This window comes from Limulus polyphemus, unplaced genomic scaffold (assembly GCF_000517525.1).
Source record: "Limulus polyphemus unplaced genomic scaffold, Limulus_polyphemus-2.1.2 Scaffold286, whole genome shotgun sequence".
Taxonomy (NCBI): Eukaryota; Metazoa; Arthropoda; class Merostomata; order Xiphosura; family Limulidae; genus Limulus; species Limulus polyphemus.
In genome coordinates, this window is record NW_013665896.1 from 56,005 (window position 1) to 71,494 (window position 15,490).

The 15,490-nt window shown below is 33.2% G+C and overlaps 1 protein-coding gene across 1 annotated transcript in view; it reads right to left on the minus strand.

Annotated features, from left to right (window-relative positions):
• LOC106457043 (diuretic hormone receptor-like) overlaps nt 1-14,675 on the minus strand; it is a 63,493-nt gene extending 48,818 nt beyond the window's left edge. Inside the window, exon 1 of the mRNA XM_013916427.2 lies at nt 14,596-14,675. The gene's annotated coding sequence lies outside the window, so the exon portion shown is untranslated. The remainder of the gene's footprint in view (nt 1-14,595) is intronic.
• Between the last annotated feature and the right edge of the window lie 815 nt (nt 14,676-15,490).

Genomic DNA, 15,490 nt, shown 5'->3' on the forward strand with positions numbered 1-15,490 from the left:
GCAGACATACCGCTGTGCCACTGATGGGAGGGGGGGGGACAAAAATTCTGATAGACACGCTAATAAACCCGACCAACTTCTTAAATTCCGCTCAATCTCGTCTTATGTGAAGACTATTATAATCCATATATTCTACACTGAAACTAACCACTTCCTGATAAAATTGATAAATAAAATTCCTCAAAATTGAAAGTTTATTCACTTTTTGTACTTCCTGCTACATTCTTTTCACCGCATCTGACAGACAAAATTCACCTGCTACATTCTTTTCACCACATCTGACAGACAAGGTTCACCTGCTACATTCTTTTCACCGCATCTGACAGACAAGGTTCACCTGCTACATTCTTTTCACCACATCTGACAGACAATGTTCACCTGCTACATTCTTTTCACTGCATCTGACAGACAAGATTCATCTGCTACATTATTTTCACCGCATCTGACAGACAAGATTCACCTGCTACATTCTTTTCACCACATCTGACAGACAAGGTTCACCTGCTATATTCTTTTCACCGCATCTTACAGACAAAGTTCACCTGCTACATTCTTTTCACTGCATCTGACAGACAAGATTCATCTGCTACATTCTTTTCACCACATCTAACAGACAAGGTTCAAATGGAATGGCACAATAATCTCATCATATTATTTTGTTCAGAAACCTTTTAGTAATTTTTTTATACCTTCAGTGGGAAAGGCATTACTTTTCACCAAAGCAATTTCTAAATAATTTATTCATTCATTCGACCTTTTTTCTAAACTGCAAATAACCTGAGCTGTAGCCAACAAAGTTTTTATAATCCTTGTTTTGTTTTTTTTAGGTTCATGGTAATCTGAAGTCCAGTCCATGTTCGGCGTGTTTTTATTTTCCTCACAGCTTCTGTTTGAAAGTCATTATTATTGTTATCATTTTTCCTTTAACAATAACATTAGCTTTCCGGTTGTCCAATGCACCAAATGATGACACGCTAATGATGGTGAAGATTTGTGATTTTAAATCCCGTTTTTTTAGCTGTTTATACTCTTTCTTTATAAACCTCTTACAAACCGCATTACCTGAAGGTTTAATGTTGGTAGGACTAGGGGGGAAGGCAACTAGTCATCCCCACCCACCGCCAACTCTTGGGCAACTCTTTTTTACCAACGAATAGTGGGATTGGCCGTCATATTATAACGCCCCCACGGCTGAAAGGGCGAGCATTTTTGGTGGAACAGGGATTCGAACCCTCGACCCGCAAATTGCGATTCGAGTGCCCTAACCACCTGGGCCCGACGTGGAATGTATTATATATTTGTACGGTTGGAAAGTATATGTATTTAATTTAGATTATTTATGTTTAGTTGAAAAGCATAACAAAAAACATACAAATACCAAGATTCTCAGTAAAACTATTTCCTGAAGAGTGACCTTGGAAGTCATGAAACCGGTAGAAAATATTAATAAAGGAGGAAAAACTGTCTGATATTGATAATTTAAATTGTAAATAGATGTCTAATATTCTAATGTTTTCTTATTCGTATCCACAGGTAAATCTTATTGATGTTTCGGTTATATCTATATATTAAATAATTTAAATATTTGATAACATCTTTTTGTGTATAACACCTTTTATTTCAGTATATTGTATGTTTATGAATTGTGTTTTAAACTCTTTTTCTATTCTTTAAATTTGTTTCTTGGTAAGTTTTTACATAATTTATGCAGTTGTTTTATATGATGTCGGTTAAAAATTAACATCACCTAAACTTTGAATCTTCTCATTAAACAGCCATAAAATGTAATTATATATGAATTTAATGTTATCGTTCAATATATGTCTGATAGAATAATGAATGAAATACATGATCAACATTCACGGAAAAAGAAAAACGTTTCATGTAATTTTTAATTAGATATTTTAGCTAATATTGTGCCATGATTGTGCCAATGGTTTTTCGCCAGCTAAAATGATGCGCATTTGCACACGCACGTGAATAAGATAAGTAATAATACCCAGGTGTACACCCTTAGGGTCCACTTTTGTAATATAAGGAACCACTTCTTTTCTATGTGATTTTTCGCCAGCTTGTCTCATCAGAAAGATGCGCTCGAGTTATTAGGTTGATATATATTGGTTGTTTTCCCATCTGCTGCCAAGATGAAAAGGTTTTTACAAACATCAATCCTGGAGCACCTAACATAAAGCTGGCCATGAGAAAAGCAATGGGCTTTGCAGGTTGAGACCAACAACTTTCAGTTATTGCCCTATGCAATTTTAATCTTAAATCGTTTCTGAATTAAGCTATTTTTTTGCTATATCACCAACGTTTTTAACAAAAAATAAACCGCTTTAATCAATGGAGACTCTAAGTTAAGAAATCAACAAATATTTTTTTCAATTTTATATACAGTCTATACATTTCATTTTATACTTTCAACTCATAGATTAGCGACAACATAAGGTTATACTTTATAGCTAAGCAACATAACATAAAAACCATTGTTGGAATGCATTATAACCAAAAGTTAATGGGTTTTTCGATATATTAGAAGTTGTTATATAAGGAACCACTTCTTTTCTATGTGGTTTTTCGCTAGCTTGCCTCATTAAGAAAATGCACAGGCGAATGCGCGCAAGTGCGTATTTGTCTGTGATTCCTATTTGTAATATAAGGAAATACATTATTAACTAACGTTTGATACAATTATTGTGACAGTATAGATTCTGAATGATCAACTTTTTCACCCCATCGCGATGTTAAGTTTTCTAGTGTTCACTGATTTGGTAACCAAAACTAAAATGCCATTGATAAATCAAAAATGCCTGCTGATATTATTAAGAAAAGATATAGTCATTATTAGACAGCTAAGAAAGTGTCATTGATGCACCAGAAACGTAGTACCGATGTCATTAAGAGGAACAGTATAACAGAAAAAGAAGATCCTAGAAACAAGAACTTTTTCTAACTGCACTGAAGAAGCATTAGTACAACCAACTTTTATTATGCATTTTCATACAACATGAAAGGTTGTCAAATTTAATAGTACGCTCTGTACCTAAATGAAAGCAAAGGAGGAACATTTCCTAATTAATAAATCTGATAGGGGCAAACATATCTTTTTCTTCTTATGTAAATATGTGTCAAGCATGCATGTTTCTATGACTCCTAAGTTTTCAAACGCTCAAGGATAGGGTAACGAGATTCCCACTGTCCTTATCTAACAGCAAATTTTGTTTTTTGTATACAACCTAGTCTTGATTTACTGTATATCATTTTTCATTCTTTTAAGACGTCTCGTGTGAAGAGCATGGGACGTGGAAGTGGAACATGGCACGAAGATTCAGTCACATAAAAAAAATTGTTACAAGTCTTTCGAGTTTAAGTAACTTCCTGAAACTGACAATCTGTATATGTGTCTGGAATAACTACATAATAATAAAGCATGTGGAATCTTAAGGCATTCGAATCTACAGATAGAACGCTAAAGCAGTTTACAAAAGGTCATATTTAATTCTTTGATACAATTAAGCATTTTTCTTGTTACTTAAAAGAACGAAACGTATATCATTTCACTGACGTGCACAAAGGATGGCTGGCTGAATGGGCTCAAGCCTTTCTGCCCTTATGCCCCCAAAGTGTTCTTTTTTCTCAGTCAACAACTACGAAAGCGTATACCTGATTCTTGCTGCGAGTTAATAGGAAAAAAATCACTGTTTAGTTTTAGATCGTAAAAATGTTTATAAGACCAATTGAATAAGATTAAAAGAGGATTTGTTTGATTCTATGGTTTTTACCCAACGTGTACCAGGGGCAACCCACAGTCACTATAGTATTCTCTAAAACCCCATTTCCACAAAAAAGGCTTGCCTTATGATGTTTGAAAGTGTCCTTTATGTCAATGAGCTCCTGCCCTTTCAATGTCCTCTGCACATTACTGTACTTTATTATTAGTTAAAGTTATTTAGAATTTTCCTACGTATTTTCTTTCGATATTCTAATGCTTATGACTTGTACTTTGGATATATAATGCTCAAAATTTGCTACGAACTATTGTTTCTCAGTGCTAACAAGTACTTATTACTGACTTTTAAAATTTAGAAGAATTATAAAAAGGAACGGGCTTTATTTTTGTCCCATATGGGTCAGTGGTCAGTTTTCGGACTTACAATAATATAATTCGGGGTTTAATTCCTTGCAGTGGACACCGCAGATAGCCCAATGTGGCTTTGCTCTAAAACAAACAAACAAAGCTTTAGTTTCAACTGATGAGTCATTTATTGCATGCTGTCGCTTATATGATTTACAGAGCCATCTGATAACAAGTCTTTGCTAAATGGAATGCTTTATGCTTTTTTATGTTTTTGTTTGTTTTTTGTATTAGTTTTTGTTTTTGTGTTTCACCAATCGCATTTTGCACCATTATGGGCCATATGCATGTTTCAGGAGACATTACAGTTCCGGAAGTCATAACGTGACTTCGATATGCTACAAGCTGGAATGTATTAATGTTGCGTTGTATTGTATTAGTGTGTTGTTACAGTTGTAAACTGTACGACCTGACGAAGAGCACTAGCTCGAAGCGTCACCCTCCTTTAAATAAAAATATATAAAAACTTGGCGATTGTTCAGCCTATTATTTAATTTTGATATTTTCGTCGCCTATGCGGTTTTAACTATATTTGTCTTAGGTGTGTGCTAAAGTATTGTTTTTCACGCTTGGAAACAACACCGATTCAATGAAAACATAAAAATATGGGATGAAAGTGGCTTAACAGAGTGACAACCCAGGACAAGACAATTTGTTGAACGTACAGGCTTGTCAGAACCCTTTCCAGATTACATAGAAGCTCTGTTGTGGCCCCAAAAATACAGCTGGAGTACTTCTATCAGCCGAAATTATTTAAATCAAAACAGTTTAGATTGATCTCAAGACTGGGACTATCGAAGATTGTACTCCCATTGTCCATGGTTTCACTTGATTTGTACAGAGTATGGAAACAACCTTGCAAACACGATCCCAATGCTAACGTAGTTGAACATGACTGTTAGGGTTGTGGGTTCTACCAGAATCTAGGGCAAAACTGATCTCCATATTCCTTGAGATGTTTTCTTTGGTCGGGTCGTGAAGGCAGATACTGTTTTAGGGAGTTACATGCTCAGTCTCCAAACATGAATACAATTGAATAAATCTGGAATTTCTTTCAACACGTTGTTACGGCCTACCATGTTCAGCCCTTGACTCACCACGAGCTAGGAGATGCCTTTATGGAGGAATAGTACAGATCATTATTTAGAAGCTGATCAGGAACATGCAGAAACTTTTTCAGGAAGTCGTCAGTGATTTGGGGGGATCCACTAGCAATTGATAACATTTTCATTGTTATTTGTTGTTTTCTGGTCAATTGAAAAACGCTGCCCATACATTTAAATGTTACAGTTTTAGTGGCATATTCGTATTCTAGTTGAAGTATGTAAATAAAATCTGAGAAAAAGTTAGTACAGTCTATATTTGTGTTTGAGAAATAAAGTATGCAACTACCAATTAGGTTCTAGCCATCTGTTAATCGCAGCTATGATTTTGAAAAATGTATAAGTGGTTTCTAGCAAATGTTTAGTGCACATTTGCATACGTAATCATTTGCAATGTGCTACAAAATATATATTAATACAAAAGAGGAAAATACGAACAAGCAAGCACTATCATATACCGACAATCCACATCAAATATAAAAACGTTTGCAAGAAAACAGTAAATGTTAAGAAAAGTGTTATATTAATTTAATTTAGATTCAATGGTATATTATTAGGCTTAAGAAGACCACTTTGGAACACTACAAATCTAATAAAATATATTTAGTAACTCCTCTTTCAATTAATGAAATATGAGTGTTATCAGTGTTTTGAGGTTATTAACTATTTTCTTCAGTTTTTTCCACTTGTGTTATAATAATCGGCTTCTGTTTTGCAAAATTATTTTTCAACTGTTGCGATAAATTTTCGATTGGATTGACATCGAAACTTTGGGCTAACTAGTTCACAGTCGTTTATATTATTAACTCTTCCCTTCCCTTTCACAATAATAATATATTTTATATTATCAACTCTTCCCTTCCCTTTCACAATAATAATATCTTTTGTATTATCAACTATTCCCTTCTCTTTCACAATAATAACATCTTTTATATTATCAACTCTTCCCTTCCGTTTCACAATAATAACATCTTTTATATTATCAACTCTTCCCTTCCCTTTCACAATAATAACATCTTTTATATTATCAACTATTCCCTTCCCTTTCACAATAATAATATCTTTTATATTATCAACTATTCCCTTCCGTTTCACAATAATAATATATTTTATATTATCAACTATTCCCTTCCGTTTCACAATGATAATATCTTTTATATTATCAACTATTCCCTTCTCTTTCACATACATTTATTCAGCCTAGTAATATGTTTTGAATCGTTATCCTGCTGAACTTTTCAAATGTGATTGACTGGTGTTGAGTTAACTAAATTTTTTTATAAGATGTTAAAATACCGTGTTGATAATATTACATCATTGAGAGTAGTTATTCCAAAATATCATATCAAAAGGACATTACAAAAATAAATATATCAGGAAATTCATCATAATTTCTCTTTCTAGATACTGACTTTCTTGTTAAAAAGATGTGAATGCTACAAGTCGTTGGATTACATTACTTTACGTTGAAAAGCTCTCTGTTCTTAGGAACATTCATAGTACCTCTTTTATTTGCGAGCTTTAATTACGCTAGTCTTATCAGTGTCAGTTTTCAATAACATTGAGAGCAGAGGAGAAATGACGGCGCCCTCTACCTCAATTATCTGTCGTGTGTAACATAGTAAGAATAATTGGATATTAGCTAGAAAGAGTTTTATTGAAACAAGTATGGCAGTACTTTCTTATTAAGTTAACAACAGGGATATTGTTTTAGTTGCAATAGTAAACTGAGAATACAAAGTTACCCATTTTGACCTAAATAGTTTAACTGTACTTTAAAGACGTTGTTTAAATCATTCTTAGAGAAATATAAACAAACTCAATATATGTTCATAATAAAATATAACGCTTTTTATCGAGAAAACGTGCAGCAATAATAAACTCACAGCAAAATAATAGGTTTGACATTCTAAAGAAAGCTCCAGCGGATCAGCGTTAGTCTGAAGGCTTATAACGCCAAAAACCTGGATTCGATACTCACTGTGGGCATAACTCAGATAGCCCATTGTGTAGCTTTACGTTTAACAACAAACAAACATTCTATAGAAGGTTAATTGCATTTTATAAACAAATATTTTTATATGCTTGCACGACGGATCGATGCAGACGCAAGCCTAGCACCACGGGCGACATATTAGACACCTACGTATTGGATTCACTGTGAACCCCGATCATTCGACTTACAATACTACCACGGGTAGATTTCTGGCTGGAGATTGTGCGTGTCTTGTCGCTCATTCTAAAGAAAGGTATTTATATAGTGGTATTGTTAAATGATGTAAAGGACACAACATTTCAAAGAATGAAGCCTTTAGTATTATAATAAAAGACCCAAAATGTAAAGTTATATATCATTTGTAACATAATAAGAATAATTTGGTATTATCTAGAAATTTTTACTTAAAGAAGTATGATAATACTTTCTTATTATGTAACTTGAACTAGCTCCTGAGAATGGCGGAATTGAACGTTGAAACATGTAGAGCGTCTGTTTTGAGACCGTTGACAGTCTCATAATATAGTTTTTAAATTCTGCACTTAAAAACGTTTATTGTTTGAATGTTTTAATTGCCTTTAGTGTTGTCTATGAAAGCGAAAAACTCAAACAGTAGAACGTTTAAGACAACAACAGTCTACGAAACCAGTTTGGTGCAACATCTTCACCCACAATGAGAAGTCTAAATTTACGAAAAAGAACCTTCTCATCCAAAAAACAAAGTTAAAAATATTGTAAGCAAGGATGGATAAATTAGTTCCAAAGTCGGCACGAGACCTGAGGCATTGTTCTTATATAATATAATTAAATTCGATAGAAAACTTAATTTAGAAAATAACCATTTGGAATTATTATAATCTTCAAAACGAAGAAGGAAACCTACCTTGAGGGGAAAAGATAAATTTTTATAAGTTGGAATTGGATAGACGAGTGGTATTACATGTTGCAATTGCTAATACAGTAATGCTGTATATATTTTTCTTAGCTAGTCATACAAATAGAATAGATTAGTAATTCAACTTGAGCGTAAAAATAACGTATATTATTGATGAGAAAAGGTGGATTATGGACTCCAACAACCTTGAGAGTAGCACTGAATCTTCTGAACCAGAGGGTAGATGGGCATCGACATTTCGTGTAATTTCCGGAACTCGTCTATATGTATATAATATATATTAATATATTGTAACTACATGTTTGATTGTATTTCATGAGCACTTCTTTCGTGACATAAAGGATAATTTCTAATTTTCATCATTAGTAAAGGACAATCAGTAAATGTACTAAAGAAGACGCAATGAAAAACTTTTCCTATTAAAGTTTATCCGGGAATATAGTAACTGTTATTCTTATACAGTGAACAATCAGCTCATTAGTAAGATGCTCATAAAACTATATCCTTTTTTCACATACAAAATAAGCCAACTGTTTAACTTCTATAATTACGGATATTTAGTGTGCAAATCCACAGATAAGAGCAAGGATCTCTTTGAATTTCAGAGGTATGTGATAGCTATCAAAGAGATTTCTCAACCGACTATTGAAAGAAGTTTGTAATTATAGTCTATCAACATTAGGAAACGAAACGAAATATACCGAAAACTAAAGGAAACTGTGGCCACCAAACACCGGTGACACACTAAGGGAAGTAACAAATGAAAAAACTTGTAAACAGCAACATTCGATTAACTATGTTAAATTTTACTGATTCTTTCAACAGTAGGCAACATTGACTATTTTTAGCCCTAACAGATAGAGAATATTACAGTAATTGTCATAGTGAAGCAGGCAAACACACGTTATAGTAGCTACTTATTTCACGTATACGCAGAAAAAGGGCTGTTTCTGTAGTGCTTAGAGCACAAACTGTGAACAACGATAGATTGGAAGTAGGTGATATCTTTTCGTGTATCATATTCCATCCTTTTCTGTGTTGATTGTAGATTTTAAACATTAAGAAAACAACTTGATACACTTGATCCTTCAAGTCTGTGGAGGTGATGTAATGGTATAGAGATCATTCTTGTAGTACCAATTAGATCCTTTGTTTTCTTTTTAACAAAAGCGAGTAAGTTTAGTATCAAGAGTTGCCGAACATGCCCATCTCACAATATCATATCCCCCTCTAAGGGACAATGATACTTCATCAATCCACTACATTTGTGCTGTTTGTAATCGATTTAAAGGAAAGACGGTGGCTTTAGTTTCCTCAACCAGCATAATAACCAGATGTTTATCCAACTTGAACATCTTAGTCAGTGCCGTAAGCCTATGGTATATCTCGGAAACATTTGAAGACCATATCCATTTATAAACTGTAAGCCTATGGTATAACTCGGAAACATTTGAAGACCATATCCATTTATAAACTGTAAGCCTATGGTATATCTCGGAAACATTTGAAGACCATATCCATTTATCAACTGTTTACATTAAACAAGAAACTTTCCGGTATCTTTTGATGTCCAATCATGCCGAACTCGGGCTATTTTCGTTAAGAAAAGTGGTACAGTCCGATATAAGGTATGGGTTCTAATAGTCCTTCAGTGTGTAACCCGAGTCGGAAGAATGTGTTTTTTGACTAAATGGTGGTTCCTTTTGGTATAAGCATACTTACAATTTATACATTTATTAACTTTGATCTTTATTTATTTTCCACACTTTCTAGGTTAATGCTTACTAAATACACATTGAATTTAAATTTCGCCTAAATTTGTATCTTATATTAGTTTCGAAGGGAACCATTAATCTCACCTAAGTGTTTTAAACAGAAAAAAATCAACAGTAATGTTTTAGTGAGTATACATATCCGTCATCCGCTATTCGGTTATTGATTTTTGAGTATCTTATGTAGCTAAGAGTAAATGGACGTGTATACCGTAACTTACGAGTGATCTGATCTATAATGGCAATAGATGGATGTATATACCTTAACGTACCAGTGATCTGATCTATGATGGAAAAAGATTCAACAGTATTTTATACTTGTTCAATACATCATAATTCTACATTATATTTCATATTTTAGTATCACCTATGGTACATGCGACTTCTTCAGATGTACAAACGATGCAGTTAAAACTCCTGGTAACTTCAGTTACCACAGGTTTTTTTATCTATAAAATATATAAACAGAGTTTTAACATTTTTTATCTTCAGGATACAAGCATCTTCATTCATACGAGTACATCAAATTCTTCAAATATCTGCTAGCTTTACAAGAAAGTTTTCAAATAATTCCTGAAGCCGACACTTCTTGATAAAGTGAAAACTCTATAGCAAGTGGATTAACGCGGTATTATTGTATATCACATTGTTTATTTGTAAATTGTAAACTGTGGCAATGTTTAAAAAATATGTTTGTTTTTTTATATACGATTTTTTCTATTATTATTATTTATAATTAAGTAGAATTTGTATAATTAATAGATGTCACTGTAACAGCTTTATGATTAGCATAAATTTGGCCTGTAAAAGATGGTTGTCTCACTCCCCGGTGACTCAGCAATAAGTGTGAAAATCTGCGATACTAAAAATCAGGTTTCGATACCCGCGATGGGAAGAACACAGATAGCCCATTGTATAGCTTTGCGCTTAACAAAAAAAAAAACAAAGTCAATGCCTAAAACAATTTTTCTATGAATAATGTTGTAGAAATTCAAGAAAAAAGAAGTTAGCTTATGCCAGTCACCGACAGAAGAGATTTAATGTTGGATTCTACAAATTAATAACAGTAAGTGTTAAAAGTTTAACTGTTTTTATTTCTTTAACAAATCTTTAATTTTGTTTGACTTATAAAAAAAATGAATTGTCAGTTTCAAAACAAAACATTGAAATGCTTGATTTGCAACAAAAATGGTGCATGATATAACATTGTTTCCAAAAATGATACTTTGTTATTCCTGAAAACTAATTATAGCGAACCTCGATAAAACTTTAATATAATGAAGCAGGTTAGTAACTTTTTAAGGAGAAATATAATTTTTTTTCCTTATTACCGTGTTTATAATTTGAAATTTATGAAGGACGCTACTTTCTTAAGTGCGAAAAACATAGAAATGAAAACCACCGATGTAACCTGTGTCTGTATTAACAAAGTAATAAATTTTTATATCATTTACTATTATTTTCGCTTAAATTACAGGACAGGTGGGAATCGGAAAAGCCTAATATTAACATAATAAAAGTACCATCTATAGAAAAACCCTTAGTGTCAGACATTCAAAAACAGTTTTTAAATTGTAAACGTTAGTTTAGTTTAGCAACTGTATAGCCTCATTTGAAATATAAAAAAACGTGCACATAACGTTTTGATTACAGATAACAAGTCAATAAGCTTTCGCCTTTTTTTATAATGGAATGGCGTAGTATTACGTAGGGTTGAGTACGTTATAATAAACTGATTTTGGAGCCTCATCATGTCGTTACTGTCAATATCGCCACATCCGGTCATAGTCTATCTGACGCCATACATGTTGACAGTAGCTCTTCAACGGTGTATCCATTGCAAAAAAAAAAAAAACTGTCATGTACAAAGCACACAACTCCTATCTACACATTTACCATAAGCTGTCTAGTATATGAGAATGATGATTTTCCTGTGTCATTTCAACAGTAGGGTCTGCATCCGGTAACTTGACTGATATATATATCTGTATAGAATAGTATGAATTATCGTTTCATACTACAGCTGCTTAGTGTATCCGACGGTTGAACCAGAAGTATATGACTGGGAATCTTATCTTGATCAAACCATACCCTGTTGGCCTCGTTTCCAGACAGAGATCCTTCTTGATTATGATACGTTCTGTTGCCTGGGTATGTTGCTTGGTATTCATTTTTTGTCTAGCATCATTATGTACAAGGGATATTCCTGTCTTGGAAATTCTATGTCCATGATCTGAACACATCTTTACATATTTTGTATCGAATAGAGCTGTTACATAACGTTTCCAAAGCGATCAGTTTTCAGTGGCATTACACTTGCTACGAAACGTCAAACAATGTTAAAATGTAATTCCGATACTTGTTCCACAACGACTTTATATCGGCTATGGTTGTTATCTGACTTGCTGATTTGCACATTCAAAATCGTCTTGATATAATTCAACTCTGTAGTAACTCCGTAGCTTAGTAAAAGGCGACAGGATCATGTTTTGGAATATTGTAGCTAGTTTTATAAAATCGTACTACTAGTTATCCAGTTACAGAAAAAGGTAAAACTACTAAACCAGGCAGTAAAAATGGTATGACAGATGCAGTACAGGCATGATCCACTACAAGTTGAACTTCCCAGTTCAACTAATAATATAGAAGTTAAGATGTTTTGAAAAAGGATTCTGCAATTTTCTTAATAAGATATTGAGCTAAACCAGCATTAACACGTCATATCAGTACTTTAAATGTAAATTCATTTAACAAACTAGCTACAAACCCTTCTAGTACGTCAGACATAAACTCATTTAATATTAGCTATAATTCCAGTTAAAGTATGCTGTATAAACCCATTTATCAAATCAGCTGCAAACCCACTAAATAAATTAATTACAAACCTATATACGAATTAGCAATAAACCATTTTAGTTCGTCAGTTATAAACTCTTTTAATGTGTCAGTTATCACCTTATTGCACAATAGGTCAGTTATAAACATGTTAGCTATCAATCTACTGAATAGATCAGTAATAAATCCTTTTAATGTATCAGCTATCAACCTATTGAATAGGCCACTTATAAACATTTTTAACATGTCAGCTATAAATCTGTTTAATAAATGTATCATTATACACCAATATGGCATGACAGTTCTAAACTAATCTAGTACATCAGTTATAACCCTATTTAAAATGGCATCTGTTTAGCTCGTCAGCTGTCAATCTGTTTATTATCAGGTCAGCTAAAATAAATATTTTTATATACTAAGTCTGCTATAACTGGGCTGAGCTTGGCCCAGTTGTTAGAATGTCGCTATGGATCAGAGGTTCCATGACTTGTACCCTGTTATCGCCAAAACAAAAACAATTGTGCTCCGCTCTTTGGGGCTTTGGGGACATTACAAGAGTGACGATCCTATTATTCGTTCTGACAAGACAAGCCCAAAAGTTGCCTTCCCTCTAGTTTATCACTTCCAAATTAGGGATGGCTAGGCAAATACTCCTCAAATAGCTTTGCATGAAATTCAACAAACATTTGTAAACTCACTTACACCTCAGGTATGAATCTGTTTTTTTATAATGTTAGTTATTAATCTATTCATTATGTCAGCTATCAATCTATTTCATACGTCATCTATCGATGCAATAAGATGTAAACTATAAACTCATTTTGCGTGGCAGTCATCAATTTATTTCTTATGTAAGTTTCCATGTATAAAATCAACCAACCAATCATCTGAGAGAAATTTGAATTGTAGCAAGTCAGTTTTACATCAACACACACACTATTAAACACAACGTAGCATATGTTAGTTTTAACAGATCCACGTCGTCAGAGCGAGTTTTTCATATATATATTTGTTAGTTTGTTTTAGGGCAATATCACACTGGGTCATCTGTTATGTTTACCGCTCCGCGTGGAATCGAACTCCGGATTTTAGCGTTGTAAGTCCGTAAACATACCGCTGTCTCATCGGGAGACTTATATTTGCTAAGTACAGTAAATATCAGGGCTTATAAGTAAACTTTTCCAAAGTTGTTTTTAAATGTAAAAATAATATCAGTTTCAAGATAAAGCTTTGTGAGCGCCAACTCTTAAATTATATCAAATTATTAAGCTTTATCACTAAAACAAATGTCAGCCAATTTATCCTATAATCAAATATCAACAGTCTATGTAAACAATTAACGAATCAACCAATAATCGCCAACATTTGCTTAATAGTGGTTTATTCTAACATCAATATTTGAATTTTCCCCAGAAGATTGAACAAAAGGTTATATTTTTTAAAAAGCATTAGATTAGTGTAAGAATAAAAATGGGAATATCGTTCTAGTTCCCTCCATCAGTGGCACAGCGGCATGTCTGCTGACTTACAACGCTAGAAGCCGTGTTTCGATACTCGTGATGGACAGAGTACATGGTGTAGCTTTGTTCTTAATTTAAAACAAATCAACATCGTTCTAGTTTTTTTAAATATAAATTTATCCCTCCTGAGAAGAGATAGGATAATACCATATTTATCAGTTATTTAAATTTAGTGAACTTAGATTCTTTCCCGTTAACACAACTGATTTGGAAACTAATTAGAATAATTATTTTTTTGTATATGTGTGTGTTTAACAAGTTTTGATTAACCTTTCATTTTTTATAAGGTTTTCTTTAAAACGTAGAAAAACAATATATATTTATACTCATAGTACTTACAGATTTTTCGTTTTTCTATTGTTCTTCGTAGGTCATACTCGTTCGCTTTTGTCGTTGTATGTAACTTCTGGCTTCTTCTGTTGTGAGGATGTAAGAAAAGTGCGTCTACTTTAATTCGAAACGCCTACTTGTGAACTGCAGAACCGAATCACCATTCATAATTTTTTACGACCGTGGTGGCATCTAGTGGATATACGTCCAAAACTAGAAGGCACAGCAGTTTAAATTTCAGGTCAATATATTTCCATGATGTATCTCAGGCAAATAATTTTTGATTTACATATAGCAAACTATTTAATTGCGGGAAATAATTTGATGATTTTAGCACGTAGGCAAGCAACAAAAGCGTTAACATTGGATAATATATTTTATAAACTACAGAAATATTTCCTTGTGTACGTAACACCCGAAGTCAGAAGAAGGCTAAACAATGAATAAAGACAAAGTGATAAACAGATAAAAAAGCAAATTAAGAAAATGCCGATGAGGAAAACCGGAGATAATAATCACCTAAATTCTAAAGGTTGTCTTCAGCTTCTTTTCATAAACAATGAATAAAAACAAAGTAATAAACAGATAAAAAAGCAAATTAAGAAAATGCCGATGAGGAAAACCGGAGATAATAATCACCTAAATTATAAAGGTTGTCTTCAGCTTCTTTTCACACCCTTGGGACAGATACGCTTTAATAAACACGTGATCTCGGTAACTGTTTGTTTGTAATTAAGCACAAAGCTACACAATGCTCTGCCCACCACGGGTATCGAAACCCGGATTCTAGCGTTTTAACTCCGCAGACATACCGCTGTGCCACTGGGGAGCTCTCGGTAACTGATTATACAATATAATTAATACCAGTTAATGTCTTTTTTCTTTTCTTTTTTTTTGGCAGTTT